This window comes from Balaenoptera borealis, assembly GCF_965194805.1.
Source record: "Balaenoptera borealis genome assembly, chromosome: 1".
In the NCBI taxonomy this organism is placed as follows: domain Eukaryota; kingdom Metazoa; phylum Chordata; class Mammalia; order Artiodactyla; family Balaenopteridae; genus Balaenoptera; species Balaenoptera borealis.
The window spans coordinates 42890087-42906301 of NC_138860.1; positions in this window are offsets into that span (position 1 = coordinate 42890087).

The following is a 16215-nucleotide window of genomic DNA, read 5'->3' on the forward strand; positions in this document are numbered from 1 at the left end:
CCTGAAAGAGTCAGTGGGCACTGCAACTACCTTCTCCCTCCAGCTTGCTTCAACAATAAAACCAAGTGACCAGCTTCTCCTTGAAAGGAGGTTGTCCACACATCTGGTGCCCTAACTTTTGCAGCTGCCACCTGAGGGATGGACCCTCAGTCACCTAGCTCTGATAGCCAATGGAGCTGGGCATTCATGAGTCTCGCAGGACCATATTAAACAAAGAAGCAGTTGTTAAACAGGAGCATAAGCATTTCCTGCATCTCTCCCTTGCCAGGCTGGGTAGAGAGTGAACAGGCAAAAATGCCAATCTCCCAGTTTCTCCCTGTAAGAGAACTGACTACATACATTTCCAACTGCTAGATGAGGTTTCTGGCTTCTAATAAGCCTGCATTTGAGAGCTGACTGGGATCCTCCTGGGAACCTGGGTTGGTCGGCACATTGCCTGCTGCCTCCCCCTGTGTCACTCCAATAATAAAATCAACTCTCTAGCTTCTTGCTGGAAAGAGCTTGTCCACACTTCTACCATTCCAACTCGGGTTATGGCTACCACCCGAGAAACTGGCTCCCAAATCACCTACATCTGGGAGCTGATGAGGCTCAACATTCATGAATCCCCCAGACCACACAAAATAAAGAGGCAGTTCTATGTGATATACAAGCACTCCCTGCAACTATCCCCTCTGACTCAGCACAGAGTGAGTAGGAAAAGAACACCCAGCTCCTATTTTTTTCCTGATAGGGGCTAGACCGCATATCTAATGCTCTGAATTTCCCAGCTGTTGCCTGAAGGACTGGCTTCCAATTAGCCTGCATCAGGGAGCTGAAGAAGCAGATAACTAATAGTCCTCTGGGAGCATAAACAGTTGTGTGGGCATTTCCCATGCCTTTGGGGCACACCTACTGGGAGTCACTAAGAATAAAGACATTGACTTGGACAACCACAAAGGTTTAGAGGCCACTAGGAGCTCAGGCCAAGCTGATTGATGAGGTTCATCTCTTACATTAGGCCAATCTCTCAAGACTGCAAGAGGTGACTTTTTTATCTAATGTGCAGAAACCAGCACAGAGAGAAAAAAAAACAGAAGAAGAAATAGGAGAGTATTTTCCAAACAAAAGAACAAGATAAATCCCCAGAAACTGACTTTATTGAAACAGAGAAAAATGATTTACTCAACAGAGAGTTCAAAATAATGGTCGTAAAGATGAACACCGAGGTTAAGACACCAAGGCATGAACAAGGTGAGAATTTCAACAAAGAGATAGAAAGTATTTTTTTTAAATTACCAAACAGAAATCATAGAACTGAAGAATAAAAGAACTGAACTAAAGATTTTAATAGAGGGTTCCAACAGCAGACTAGATCAAGTGGAATAAAGGATTAGCTAATGCAAAGACAAGGCAGTGAAATCATCCAGTCAGAGGAACAAAAAGAAAAAGAATGAAAAAAAAAGTGAAGATAGCTAAAAATACATATGGGACAGCATCAAGTGGACTGATATACACATTATAGGTGTTCCAGGAGGAAAAGGAGCAGAAAGCTTATTCAAAGAAATAATGGCTGAAATTTTTACAAACCTAGGGAAGGAAACAGACATGCAGATCCATAAAGACCAGAGAGGTGCAAATGAGATGAATCCAAAGATGCTCAACCAAGACACATTACAATTAAATTGTCAAAATGTAAAGACAAGCAGAGAATCTTAAAAGCAGCAAGAGAAAAGCAATTGTTACATACAAGGGAACCCAAAAAAAATTATCAGCAGATTTTTCAGCAGAAATCTTGCAGACAGAGGGATGAGATGTTCAAAGGGCTGGGGGGGAAATTGCCAACCAAGAATATTCTACCCAGCAAACTTGTCCTTTGGAATTGAAGGAGAGATAGAGAATTTCTCAGACAAACAGAAGTTGAAGAAATTCAACACCACTAGACCAGCCTTACAAGAGGTGTTAAAGGGAGTTTTTCAGGTTGAAACGAAAGGACACTAATTAGCAACATGAAAACATAAGAAAGTACAAAACTCACTGGTAGATAAATATATAGTTAAATTCAAGATGCTCTAATATTGTAATGGTGATGCGTAGATCACTTATAACTCTACTGTAAATTTTAAAATAACTATACCTATAATAATTTGTTAATAAATACACAATATAAAAAGATGTAAATTGTGACATAAAAACATAAAATGGGGGAGTATAAAAATGTAGAACTTCTGTATATGTTCAAAATTAAGTTGTTATCAGCTTAAAATAGACCGTTATAACTATAAGATGTTTTATGTAAGCCTCATGGTAACTTCAAAACAAAAACCTATAGTAAATACACAAAGGATAAAAGCATACCACTACAAAAAATTATCAAATCACAAAAGAAGTGAGCAAGGGAGGGAAAAAAGAAAAAAGGAATTATAAAACAACCATAAAACAATGAACAAAATAGCAATAGTAAGTCCATATCCATCTATAATTACTATAAATGTAAATGAACTAAAATTCTCCAGTCAAAAGATATAGAATGGCTTAATGGATTAAAAAAATAAGAATCTACTGTATGCTACTTAAAAGAGACTCACTTCAGCTTTAAGGATGCACATAGAGGAGGACCTCCAAAATGGTGGAGGAGTAAGACGTGGAGATCACCTTCCTCCCCACAAATACATCAAAAATACATCTACATGTGGAACAACTCCTACAGAACACCTACTGAATGCTGGCAGAAGACCTCAGACCTCCCAAAAGGCAAGGAACTCCCCACGTACCTGGGTAGGGCAAAAGATAAAAGAAAAAAAAGAGACAAAAGAATAGGGACAGGACCTGCACCTCTGGGAGGGAGCTGTGAAGGAGGAAAAGTTTCCACACACTGGGGAGCCCATTCGCTCGTGGAAAGGGGGGATGGAGTTTTGCAGCCACAGAGGAGAGCACAGCAACAGGGGTGCAGAGGGCAAAGTGGAGAGATTCCCGCACAGAGGATCAGTGCCAACCAGCACTCACCAGCCTGAGAGGCTTGTCTGCTCACCCACTGGGACAGGTGGGGGCTGGGAGCTGAGGCTCGGGCTTCAGATGTCGGATCCCAGGGAGAGGACTGGGGTTGGCTGCGTGAACACAGCCTGAAAGGGACTAGTGCGCCACAGCTAGCCAGGAGGGAGTTCGGGAAAAAGTCTGGACCTGCCTGAGAGTCAAGAGACCATTGTTTCAGGGTGCGCAAGGAGAGGGGATTCAGAGCACCGCCTAAATGAGCTCCAGAGATGGGTGCGAGCCACAGCTATCAGCGCAGACACCAGAGACGGGCATGAAATGCTAAGGCTGCTGTTGCAGCCACCAAGAAGCCTGCGTGCAAGCACAGGTCACTATCCACACCTCCCCTCCTGGGAGCCTGTGCAGCCCGCCACTGCCAGGGTACCATGATCCAGGGACAGCTTCTCCAGGAGGACACACGGTGCACCTCACGCTGTTGCAACATCACTCCAGCCTCTGCCACCGCAGGCTTGACCCGCATTTTGTACCCCTCCCTCCCCCCAGCCTGAGTGAGCCACAGCCCCCTAATCAGCCAATCCTTTAACCCCCTCCTGTCTGGGTGAAGAACAGACGCCAGAGGGCACCTACATGCAAATGCGGGGCCATATCCAAAGCTGAACCTCAGGAGCTGTGCGAACAAAGAAGAGAAAGGGAAATTTCTCCATGCAGCCTCAGGAGCAGCGGATTAAATCTCCACAGTCAACTTGATGTACCCTGCATCTGTGGAATACCTGAATAGACAATGAATCATCCCAAAATTGAAGTGGTGGACTTTGGGAGCTACTGTAGACCTGGGGTTTGCTATATGGGACTGACTAGTTTCTGATTTATATGTTTATCTTAGTTTACTTTTTGGCACTTGTTATCACTGGTGGATTTGTTTATTGGTCTGGTTGCTCTCTTCTTTTTCTTTATTATTTTTTATTTTAATAATATTTTTTATTTTAATAACTTTATTTTATTATTTTTTTCTTTCTTTCTTTTTTCTTTCTCCATTTTCTTCTGAGCCATGTGGCTGATGGGGTCTTGGTGCTCCGGCCGGCTGCCAGGCCTGAGCCTCGGAGGTGGGAGAGTCGAGTTGTGAGTTCAGTACATTTGACCACCAGAGACCTCCCAGCCCCACATAATATCAATCGGTGAGACCTCTCCCAGAGATCTGTGTCTCAACGCTAAGACCCAGCTCCACTCAATGACCAGCAAGCTCCAGTGCTGGACACCCCATGCCAAACAACTAACAAGACAGGAACACAACCCCACCCATTAGCAGAGAGGCTGCCTAAAATCATAATAAGTTCACAGACACCCTGAAACACACCACTGGACGCAGTCCTCTCCACCAGAAAGAAAAGATCCAGCCTTATCCACCAAAACACAGGCACCAATCCCCTCCAACAGGAAGCCTACACAACCCATTGAACCAACTTTAGCCACTGGGGCAGACACTAAAAACAATGGGAACTACGAACCTGCAGCCTGCGAAAAGGAGACCCCAAACGCAGAAAGTTAAGCAAAATTAGAAGACAGAAATACACAGTAGATGAAGGAGCAAGGTAAAAACCCACCAGACCAAACAAATGAAGAGAAAATAGGCAGCCTACCTGAAAAAGAATTCAGAGTAATGACAGTAAAGATGATCCAAAATCTTGGAAATAGAGTGGAGAAAATACAAGAAGTGTTCAACAAGGACCTAGAAGAACTAAAGAGCAAACAAACAATGATGAACGACAAAATAAATGAAATTAAAAACTCTCTAAAAGGAATCAATAGGAGAAAAACTAAGGCAGGAAACGGATAAGTTATCTGGAAGACAAAATAGTGGAAATACTACTACAGAATAAAGACAAAAAAATGAAAAGAATGGGGACAGTTTCAGAGACCTCTGAGACAACATTAAACACACCAACATTTGAATTATAGGGGTCCCAGAAGAAGAAGAGAAAAAGAAAGGGACTGAGAAAATATTTGAAGAGATTATAGTTGAAAACTTCCCTAATATGGGAAAGGAAATAGTCAATCAAGTCCAGGAGCACAGAGAGTCCCATACAGGATCAATCCAAGGAGAAACAGGCCAACACACATATTAACCAAACTATCAAAAATTACATACAAAGAAAAACTATTAAAAGCAGCAAGGGAAAAACAACAAATAAAATACAAGGGAATTCCCACATGGTTAACAGCTGATTTCTCAGCAGAAACTCTGCAAGCCAGAAGGGTGTGGCAGGACATATTTAAAGTGATGAAAGGGAAAAACCTACAACCAAGATTACTCTACACAGCAAGGATCTCATTCAGATTCGACAGAGAAATAAAAACCTTTACAGACAAGCAAAAGCTAAGAGAATTCAGCACCACCAAACCAGCTTTGCAACAAATGCTAAAGGAACTTCTCTAGGCAGGAAACACAAGAGAAGGAAAAGACCTACAAAACAAACCCAAAACAATTAAGAAAATGGTAATAGGAACAAACATACCGATAATTACTTTAAATGTGAATGGATTAAATGCTCCAATCAAAAGACATAGACTGGCTGAATGGACACAAAAACAAGACCCGTATATATGTTGTCTACAAGAGACCCATTTCAGACCTAGGGACACATATAGACTGAATGTGAGGGGATGGAAAAAGATATTCCATGCAAATGGAAAACAAAAGAAAGCTGGAGTAGCAATTCTCATATCAGAAAAAATAGACTTTAAAATAAAGACTATTACAAGAGACAAAGAAAGACACTACATAATGATCAAGGGATCAATCCAAGAAGAAGATATAACAATTGTAAATATTTATGCACCCAACATAGGAACACCTCAATACATAAGGCAATTGCTAACAGCAATAAAAGGGGAAATTGACAGTAACATAATCATACTAGGGGACTTTAACACCCCACTTTCACCAATGGACAGATCATCCAAAATGAAAATAAATAAGGAAACACAAGCTTCAAATGATACTTTAAACAAGATGCACTTAATTGATATTTATAGGACATTCCAACCAAAAACAACAGAATACGCTTTCTTCTCAAGTGCTCATGGAACATTGTCCAGGATAGATCATATCTTGGGTCACAAATCAAGCCTTGGTAAATTTAAGAAAATTGAAATCATATCAAGTATCTTTTCAGACCACAACGTTATGAGACTAGATATCAATTACTGGAAAAAAATCTGTAAAAAATACAAACACATGGAGACTAAACAATACACTACTAAATAATCAAGAGATCACTGAAGAAATCAGAGGAAATCAAAAAATACCTAGAAACAAATGACAATGAAAACACGACAACCCAAAACCTATGGGATGCAGCAAAAGCAGTTCTAAGAGAGAAGATTATAGCAATACAATCATACCTCAAGAAACAAGAAACATCTCAATTAAACAACCTAAGCTTACACCTAAAGCAATTAGAGAAAGGAGAACCAAAAAAAACCCCAAAGTTAGCAGAAGGAAAGTAATCATAAAGATCAGAACAGAAAGAAATGAAAAAGAAATGAAGGAAATGATAGCAAAGATCAATAAGACTAAAGCCTGGTTCTTTGAGAAGATGAACAAAATTGATAAACCATTAGCCAGACTCATAAAGAATAAAAGGGAGAAGACTCAAATCAATAGAATTAGAAATGAAAAAGGAGAAGTAACAACTGACAATGCAGAAATACAAAGGATCATGAGAGATTACTATCAGCAACTATATGCCAATAAAATGGACAACCTGGAAGAAGTGGACAAATACTTAGAAAAGCACAACTTTCTGAGACTGAACTAGGAAGAAATAGAAAATATGAACAGACCAATCACAAGCACTGAACTTGAAATTGTGATTAAGAATCTTCCAACAAACAAAAGCCCAGGACCAGATGGCTTCACAGGTGAATTCTATCAAACATTTAGAGAAGAGTTAACACCTATCGTTCTCAAAGTCTTCCAAAATATAGCAGAGGGAGGAACACTCCCAAACGCATTCTACAAGGCCACCATCACCCTGATACCAAAATCAGGCAAAGATGTCACAAAAAAAGAAAACTTCAGGCCAATATCACTGATGAATATAGATGCAAATATCCTCAACAAAACACTAGCAAATAGAATCCAATAGCACATTAAAAGGATCATATACCATGATCAAGTGGTGTTTATCCCAGAAATGCAAGGGTTCTTCAATATACGCAAATCAATCAATCTGACAAACCATATGAACAAATTGAAGGAGAAAAAATATATTATCATCACAATAGATGCAGAGAAAGCTTTCGACAAAATTCAACACCCATTTATGATAAAAACCCTCCAGAAAGTAGGCATAGAGGGAACTAACCTCAACATAATAAAGGCCATATATGAGAAACCCACAGCCAACATCTTTCTCAATGGTGAAAACTGAAACCATTTCTTCTAAGATCAGGAACAAGACAAGGTTGCCCACTCTCACCACTATTATTCAACATAGTTTTGGAAGTTTTAGCCACAGCAATCAGAAAAGAAAAAGAAATAAAAGGAATCCAAATTGGAAAAGAAGTAAAGCTGTCACTGTTTGCAGATGACATGATACTACACATAGAGAATCCTAAAGATGCTACCAGAAAACTACTAGAGCTAATCAATGAATTTGGTAAAGTAGCAGGATACAAAATTAATGCACAGAAATCTCTTGCATTCTTATACACTAATGATGAAAAATCTGAAAGAGAAGTTAAGGAAACACTGCCATTAACCACTGCAACAAAAAGAATAAAATACCTAGGAATAAAACTACCTAGAGAGAAAAGACCTGTATGCAGAAAACTATAAGACACAGATGAAAGAAATTAAAGATGATACAAACAGATGGAGAGATATACCATGTTCTTGGATTGGAAGAATCAACATTGTGAAAATGACTATACTACTCAAAGCAATCTACAGATTCAATGCAATCCCTATCAAACTACCAATGGCATTTTTCACAGAACTAGAACAAAAAATTTCACAATTTTTATGGAAACACAAAAGAACCCGAATCGCCAAAGCAATCTTGAGAAAGAAAAATGGAGCTGGAGGAATCAGGCTCCCTGACTTCACACTATACTACAAACCTACAGTATTCAAGACAGTTTGGTACTGGCACAAAAACAGAAATATAGATCAATGGAACAGGATAGAAAGCCCAGAGATAAACCCACACACATATGGTCACCTTATCTTTGATAAAGGAGGCAAGAATATACAATGGAGAAAAGACAGTCTCTTCAATAGTGGTGCTGGGAAAACTGGACAGCTACATGTAAAAGAATGAAATTAGAACACTCCCTAACACCATACACAAAAAGAAACTCAAAATGGATTAAAGACCTAATTGTAAGGCCAGACACTATAAAGCTCTTAGAGGAAAACATAGGCAGAACACTCTATGACATAAATCACTGCAAGATCCTTTTTGACCCACCTCCTAGAGAAATGGAAATAAAAACAAAAATAAACAAATGGGACCTAATGAAACTTAAAAGCTCTTGCACAGCAAAGAAAACCATAAACAAGACGAAAAGACAACCCTCAGAATGCGAGAAAATATTTGCAAATGAAGCCACTGACAAAGGATTAATCTCCAAAATTTACATGCAGCTCAATATCAAAAAAACAAACAACCCAATCCAAAAATGGGCAGAAGACCTAAATAGACATTTGTCCAGTAAAGATATACAGATTGCCAATAAACACATGAAAGGATGCTCAACATCACTAATCATTAGAGAAATGCAAATCAAAACTACAATGAGGTATCACTTCACACCTGTCAGGATGGCCATCATCAAAAAATCTACAAACAATAAATGCTGGAGAGGGTGTGGAGAAAAGGGAACCCTCTTGCACTGTTGGTGGGAATGTAAATTGATACAGCTACTATGTAGAACATTATGGAGGTTCCTTAAAAAACTAAAAATAGAACTACCATATGACCCAGCAATCCCACTACTGGGCATTTACCCTGGGAAAACCGTAATTCAAAAAAGTCATGTACCACAATGTTCATTGCAGCTCTATTTACAATGGCCAGGATATGGAAGCAACCTAAGTGTCCTTCGACAGATGAATGGATAAAGAATATGTGGCACATATGTACAAAGGAATATTACTCAGCAATAAAAAGAAACGAAATTGAGTTATTTGTAGTGAGGTTGTTGGACCTGGAGACTGTCATACAGAGTGAAGTCATTCAGAAAGAGAAAAACAAATACCTTATGCTAACACATATATATGGAATCTAAAAAACAAACAAACAAACAAAAAGGTTCTGAAGAACCTAGGGGCAGGGCAGGAATAAAGACACAGGTGTAGAGAACCGGATTGAGGACACAGGGAGGGGGAAGGGTAAGCTGAGACGAAGTGAGAGAGTGGCATAGACATATATACACTACCAAATGTAAAACTGATAGCTAATGGGAAGCAGTCACATAGCACAGGAAGATCAGCTCGGTGCTTTGTGAACACCTAGAAGGGTGGGATAGGGAGGGTGGGAGGGAGATGCAAGAGGTAGGAGATATGGGGTTATATGTATATGTATAGCTGATTCACTTTGTTATAAAGCAGAAACTAAAACACCATTGTAAAGCAATTATACTACAATAAAGATGTTAAAAAAAAAAATAAGGATGCACATAGACTGAAAGTGAAGGGATGGAAAAAGTTATTCCATGCAAATGGAAACCTGAAGAAAGAAGGGGTAGCTATACTTATATCAGACAAAACAGACTTTAAGCCAAAAACTGTAACAAGATACAAAAGAGGTCATCATATAATGATAAGGGATCAATTCATTAAGAAGGTATAACAATTGTAAATATTTATGCATCCAACTTGGAGTTCCTAAATACGTAAAGCAAATATTAACAGATTTGGAGGGAGAAACAGACTGCAGTACAATAATAGTAGGGGATGTCAATACCTCACTTTAAACAATGGATAGACTATCCAGACAGAAAATCAAGAGCAAACAAACAAACAAACAACTAACCCCATTAAAAATGGATAAAGGACCTGCATAGACATTTTTCCAGAGAAGACATACAAATGGCCAACAGGTACATAAAATGGTGCTCAACGTCACTAATCATCCGGAGAATGCAAATCAAAACCGCAATGAAATGTCACCTCACACTTGTTAGGATGTCTGTTATCAAAAAGATTAGAGATATGAAATGCTGGTGAGGATTTGGAGAAAAGGGAACACTTGTGCACTATTATTGGGAATGTAAACTGGTATAGCCACTATGAAAAACAGTATGGAGGTTCCTCAAAAAATTAAAAATAGAAGTACCATATGATCCAGCAATCACACTTCTGTGTATATAAAAGGAAGTGAAATCACTATCTTGAAAAGCTATCTGTACTCCCGTGTTCATTACAGCATTATTCACAAAAGCCGAATAAGGAAATAATCTACGTGTCCGTCGATGGATAAACAGATAAAGAAGATGTGGTACGTATATACACACGCCCACACACACACAGTGGAATATTATTCGCCCTTACAAAGACTGAAATATGAAATCCTGCCATTTACAACAAAATGGATCAACCTGGAGGACATTATGCTACGAGAAAAAGCTAGAGAGAGAAACACAAATACTGCATGGTGTCACTTATACGTAGGATTTAAAAAAGAAAGTTGAACTCCTAGAAACAGAGAACAGAATGGTTGTTACAAAGAGCTGGGCGTGGAGGAAATAGGGAGGGTTTGGTAAAAGGGTACAAACTTTCGGTTATAAGTCTGAGGATCTAATGGATAACATAGTGACTGTAGTTGGTAATATTGTATTGTATAATTTAAATTTTCTATGAGAGTACACCTTAAGTGTTCTCACCAAAAATAAATAAATAAAGGTAACTATGTAAGGTGACAGATGTGTTAATTAACTTGGTTGTGGAAACTCTTTCACAATGTATATATTTACCTGATCATCAGGTTGTACACTTTAAATAAATTACAATTTTATGTGTTAATTTTACCTAATAAAGCTGGGGAAAAAAAGGAATCAAGTTGGTTCTCTACCATTTTATACCAAAAATAATTTCCAGATAGATCAAACATCTAGAATGTAAAAAATGAAACCTTAAAAGTACCAGGAAAAAAAGAATTTTTTTTAGGGCAGTGAAAATACTCTGTATGATATTATAATGATGGATGATATTATACATTTGTCCAAACCCACAGAATGTACTAGGAGTATGGGGCGGGAGGGATAAATAGGCAGAGCACAGAGGAGTTTTAGGGCAGTGAAACTACTCTGTATGATACTGTAATGGTGGCTACAAGTCGTACTTTTGTCAAAACCCATAGAATGTACAACACCAAGAGTGAACCCTAATGTAAACTATGGACTTTGGGGGATAATAATGTGTCAATATAAATTCATCAATTGTGACAAATGTACCACGTGGGTGAGTGATGTTGGTGATGGGGGACGCTCTGCGTGTGTGGAATCAAGGAATATACGGGAAATATATGCACCTTCCATTCAATTTTGCTGTGAACCTCAAATTGCTCTAAAAAAAAAAGTCCTTTAAATAAAACCAATTGACACTTTTTAAAATATCAGGAGAAAAGCTTAATCATGACCCAATCCTAGAAACCATAAAAATAATAATAATAATAATAAATTTGACTATGTAAAAATTAAAAAGTTCTACAAGGAAAAGAAACACCATAAACTACATAAAGAAACCAACTACCTAGGAAAAAATGTTTACAATACACAGTCACGAGTGTTGAAGTCTTTGGGGAGCCCAATCGGTGGCAGTCCTCTACCTTGCTTAGTTCTGAACAAACTGAGAAATAAAACAATAGAATGGCACGTAGAGGTCAAAACAACAACTTTATTTCTGGTGAAGACTTGGTTGTAATACACTGCTTAGTGTGAGAGCCAAATGGGCTGGCTAACAGGACCCCAGACTAAGACAGTTCACAGAAAGTATAAGACATTCCCGGTACACAAGCTACACTGGCTTTTTTTTTTTTTTGTCTTGGAACACCCCAACCTTGTTCCTACCTCAGAGACTTTGTGCTCGTTTTCTCCTCTTTTGCATATGGAATGACTTTTAACTAGATATTCTTGGACTGGCCTCTTATTATTCATACATCAGCTCAACGTGATCTCCTGACAGAGACCTTACCTCAACACCCTACTTAAGTGGGCCATTCTTCCCCATCCGAGTGACCACAATCACAAATTGCCTTATTTATTTATTTCCTTACTTATATGAACAGTTATGCTGTGTTTATTTTCCTCCACCAAAATACAAGCTCCGTTAGAATATAGATCTCTCTTGTTCATCCTTATATCCCCAGAACAGTACTTGGCACATAGTAAATGCTCAATAAATATTCACTGACTGAAAGAGGCCTGTCACTGAAATGAACAGAGCATGCACTGTGAGAGCTTAGAAGAGTCTACAGTTTGGAAGAGTTAGAGAATACTTCCAAAAAGATGTGAAAGCGTGATTTTTTTTTTGATAAATTCATAAGTAATAACTAGGGTGGCCTTTGACTCAAACTGAGGAAAAGGGGAAAGAGATCTTCCAAAGACTGAGACTAAAAAGCCACATTTTTGAGGGGGAAAGTGAGGAATAAAATGGTCCTTTGGCTAGGGTCAGGGCCTGTATAAATAGTCCAATATAGCTGGAAATCAGATTGATGGTAAAAGAGGGTGAATGTTGAGGCTGGAAATGTAAACAGAGGGGAAGATCATGAAAGAGTTTTGCACCAGATTAAGGAATTTGGATTTTATCTTAAAGATGGTAAGAGACTATTGAAAGAATTGAGCTTGAAAGTAGATGATCAGATTTATGTTCTGTAAAGATCTCGTGTTCCTAACACCTAATACAGTCTGTGGTCAGGCTAATTCCTCAAAAAGCCAACAAATGAACTCTACGTGGAGAATGGGTTTGAGAGGAGCAATACCAGAGGCAGAAGGACCAGCAGGGAAGCTTCTGCAGTGCCCCAGGTGAGAAATGATGTTGGCTGGCTTCAGGAAGGGCCTTGCAGTGGAGAGAAGAGCTTGGGTATTTTGCTGCATCTGCCTGCAAAGGCTTCTCTCCCACTCCTCTCCCCTATGGTCCTGACCGTGCAATCTCCACCCTGCAGGTATGTTATCCGCTTTGGCAGAAGGGCAGAAGACATCATCTGGATTCTCCATGCCCCCAATTCCCACCTGTTTATCCCCTCATATTTGGGGAAATCACAGAGTAAAAGGAGTCTCGTAGGAAAGAGAAGAAGAGCATTGGGAGAGGGGGTGTTGGGTCTGGGATACAGGAAGTGGGGAGGGGGAGATCCCTCACCAAGTGGTGCTACTGGAGCCGGTCATCTACCCTTCCTTAGCAACTGCCCAGGTTCCTTAAGGACAGGGGAGGGAAGGTGAACAGATTTTTCTTTGGTGTCCCTTACTCTTCCCTCAACTCAATTGTCAAGGTCTCTTTCAGATTTCTGCAACCTTACCATTAGCCCTAGACATCCTGTGAGCATGTGCCTGTCTTTCAAACAAAAGCCTGAAAAGGAAATAGCAAGAACCACTCAACTGAATCCTTTGGCAAGTATACAGAGTCTCATTTCCCTCACGGAGGAGGGCTCATTAAATAAGACCCTACATTCAGCCAGGGCCCTTGTTTACTAAAAACTAAAGAGGAAAAACTGTACAAAGCCAGCTCCGGAAAGAGGTGAGTCCATCCCATGTCAAACCACAATCCTGGAAATTGAATGTTTAATTCATAAAGTAAATTATAAGAGATTACTTGTACAAGTAGCTGCAATGTCCTTAAAATTATTCTTTAACTGAGGAAAAGTTTTTTGACCTTTGGAGAAAATGCTTGCTTCTAGCTATGACTAAAAAGAGATTTCCTTCTTTCTCTGTTGTGTTAAGAATCTTTTCTTCTTATAAAGAAGGCACCACAGTGATTTATAACTGTCATAAAAGCCTGGAATCCTTTTGAGGTTAAGCTACTCAGCTATTCAACTTTTACTACAGAAACTTTGAAATTCAAAAAGAAAAAATAATGTAAGTTTTTGAAGGACATGTGTTGCTGTAGGTGATCCCGTTAATTAAAAGTGATTGCCTGCTAGGAAATCATACTTTAAAAAGTTTCATGAATTTATTAGAACCCTGAAGGTATCTTTGTATGCACAGAGCTTTACATGCCATTTATGCAATTTTGTTTCAGATCTGCTTAAAGTCTTGCTGACACTCCCAGAGCAGGGAACAGCGCTGCTAGCATGCGTATGTGTTTTGGCTAATTGAATTATGTGAAAATACATACTAATGAAGCTTTAGCAGAGGTGTTTGTTGAGTAGACTCTGCCGCTAATTTCTTCTAAATTAGGAGCATCTTTTTGCAGCAGATTAATGTTTTAGGAAAGGCTGCCTTGATATAGAAAAATAGCACATTGTCTAATACTGTGATTCCTTTTTGCATGTTAAAAAGCTCTCTGCACACCTGATGTGCACATTGCACGGGAGAAATCTAAAAGGCACTTTTAGTTTAAAAAATGCACGACTCTGGAAAGACCAATGATGAGTCATTATCCAATAAAATTAATGAACAAATTATTAATCTTCTCAAAACATTTTGGTGTTTTCCCTCTAATACACTTTTAAGAACGATTGCGTTTGGGTTGGTTTGGTTTTAATGAGGATGATTATTTAATGGTCCTATTTGGATTCTTTTTCCGCCTGTCTATTTGGGAATAGCACCTCGTAACATTTGTTGCTGTAATTCTGCGACCCCCTGCTGCCGGTATTTGAGAAATACGCTACGGAAAGGCTGTGGTTGTTTTTCACAGGAACCCAGGGAGCTATCAAAGTCGGAGAACGTGCCTGTATTTGCAGTAGAGACGGGCAGGCAGTCCAGTCCCCGCGCACCGCTCGGGCTGCAAGCAATCAGCTAATTGCCTGATAGGAGTGTAGCGGACGCCCGCGCTCCGAGGTCGCCCATCGGGTCACAGACACCAGAGAGCGGCGTGTTTGCTCTCAACATGCTCGTACCCGATGTGGTCTGTTGCAGGAGAAGGGCCGAGCTGGACCAGCAGGCAGGCGGCGCGCGGTACATCCCGAAAGAAAACTGCCTGTTTGCCTGTGACTTGCGGCTCGGGGGCCAAAAGGAAGGCAGCTTCGGGAGGAGAGGAAACCGTGAGAAAACTTGGGCTGGCCGCGCTGTGCTCTAATGTGCATGTTTCGAACACACAGAAATACGTTAGAAATACCTGTAATCTGAGACTAAGCTGGAAGTGGTCCATGCAGCTACAACACTGGATGCTTGGAAGAGAGCTTGCAGGACAATAGCCATAAAAGTGACTGGTGGGGGGGGAAATTACATATATATGGTATACAATTATATACATAATATAAAAATTTATATGTGTATTTTGAGTGACCAAAAAAGAGAATTATTCTTTGTTATCAAAAGACTAACATATTGACCGACAGAAATGGTGTGATTCATGTAGGACCATAGAATCCTGCACAGGAAATTTGCTTTTCAGTTTGGGGTTAGAGCTACCAATCTCAGAAACTGTCACCAGATCTCTTTCACTTTTCACCTCAGAGAGGGGGAAGTATCCTCAACGATCTTCTCCCCGCATCTCCACCATCCCTGAGGACCGCCCCCCGCCCAGGTTCCCACCCCCAGCTGACATTGCCACTGCTGCAATTTTCCATGGTTACACATCTATGCCATACTGTTTGTACTTCAGTAAATCCTTATAGCAATTCTCCTGCCTCCCTGCTTGTGGTGTCCCCATAAATCCCCATCTTTTTTTTTTTTAGGACAGTCCCATTTTCATATATTTTATAAGGGTAGTAAACCAGGAATCAAAAGAGTTCAAAGTCCCGGGGCTTTCCTGGTGGCGCAGTGGTTGAGAATCTGCCTGCCAATGCAGGGGATACGGGTTCGAGCCCTGGTCTGGGAAGATCCCACATGCCACGGAGCAGCTGGGCCCGTGAGCCACAATTACTGAGCCTGCGCGTCTGGAGCCTGTGCTCCGCAACAAGAGAGGCCGCGATAATGAGAGGTCCGTGCACCACGATGAAGAGTGGCCCCCGCTTGCCACAACTAGAGAAAGCCCTCGCACAGAAATGAAGACCCAACACAGCCATAAATAAATAAATTAATTAATTTAAAAAAAAAAGTTCAAAGTCCCTATTCTGCCACTTATAGTCATGGATTCTTGTT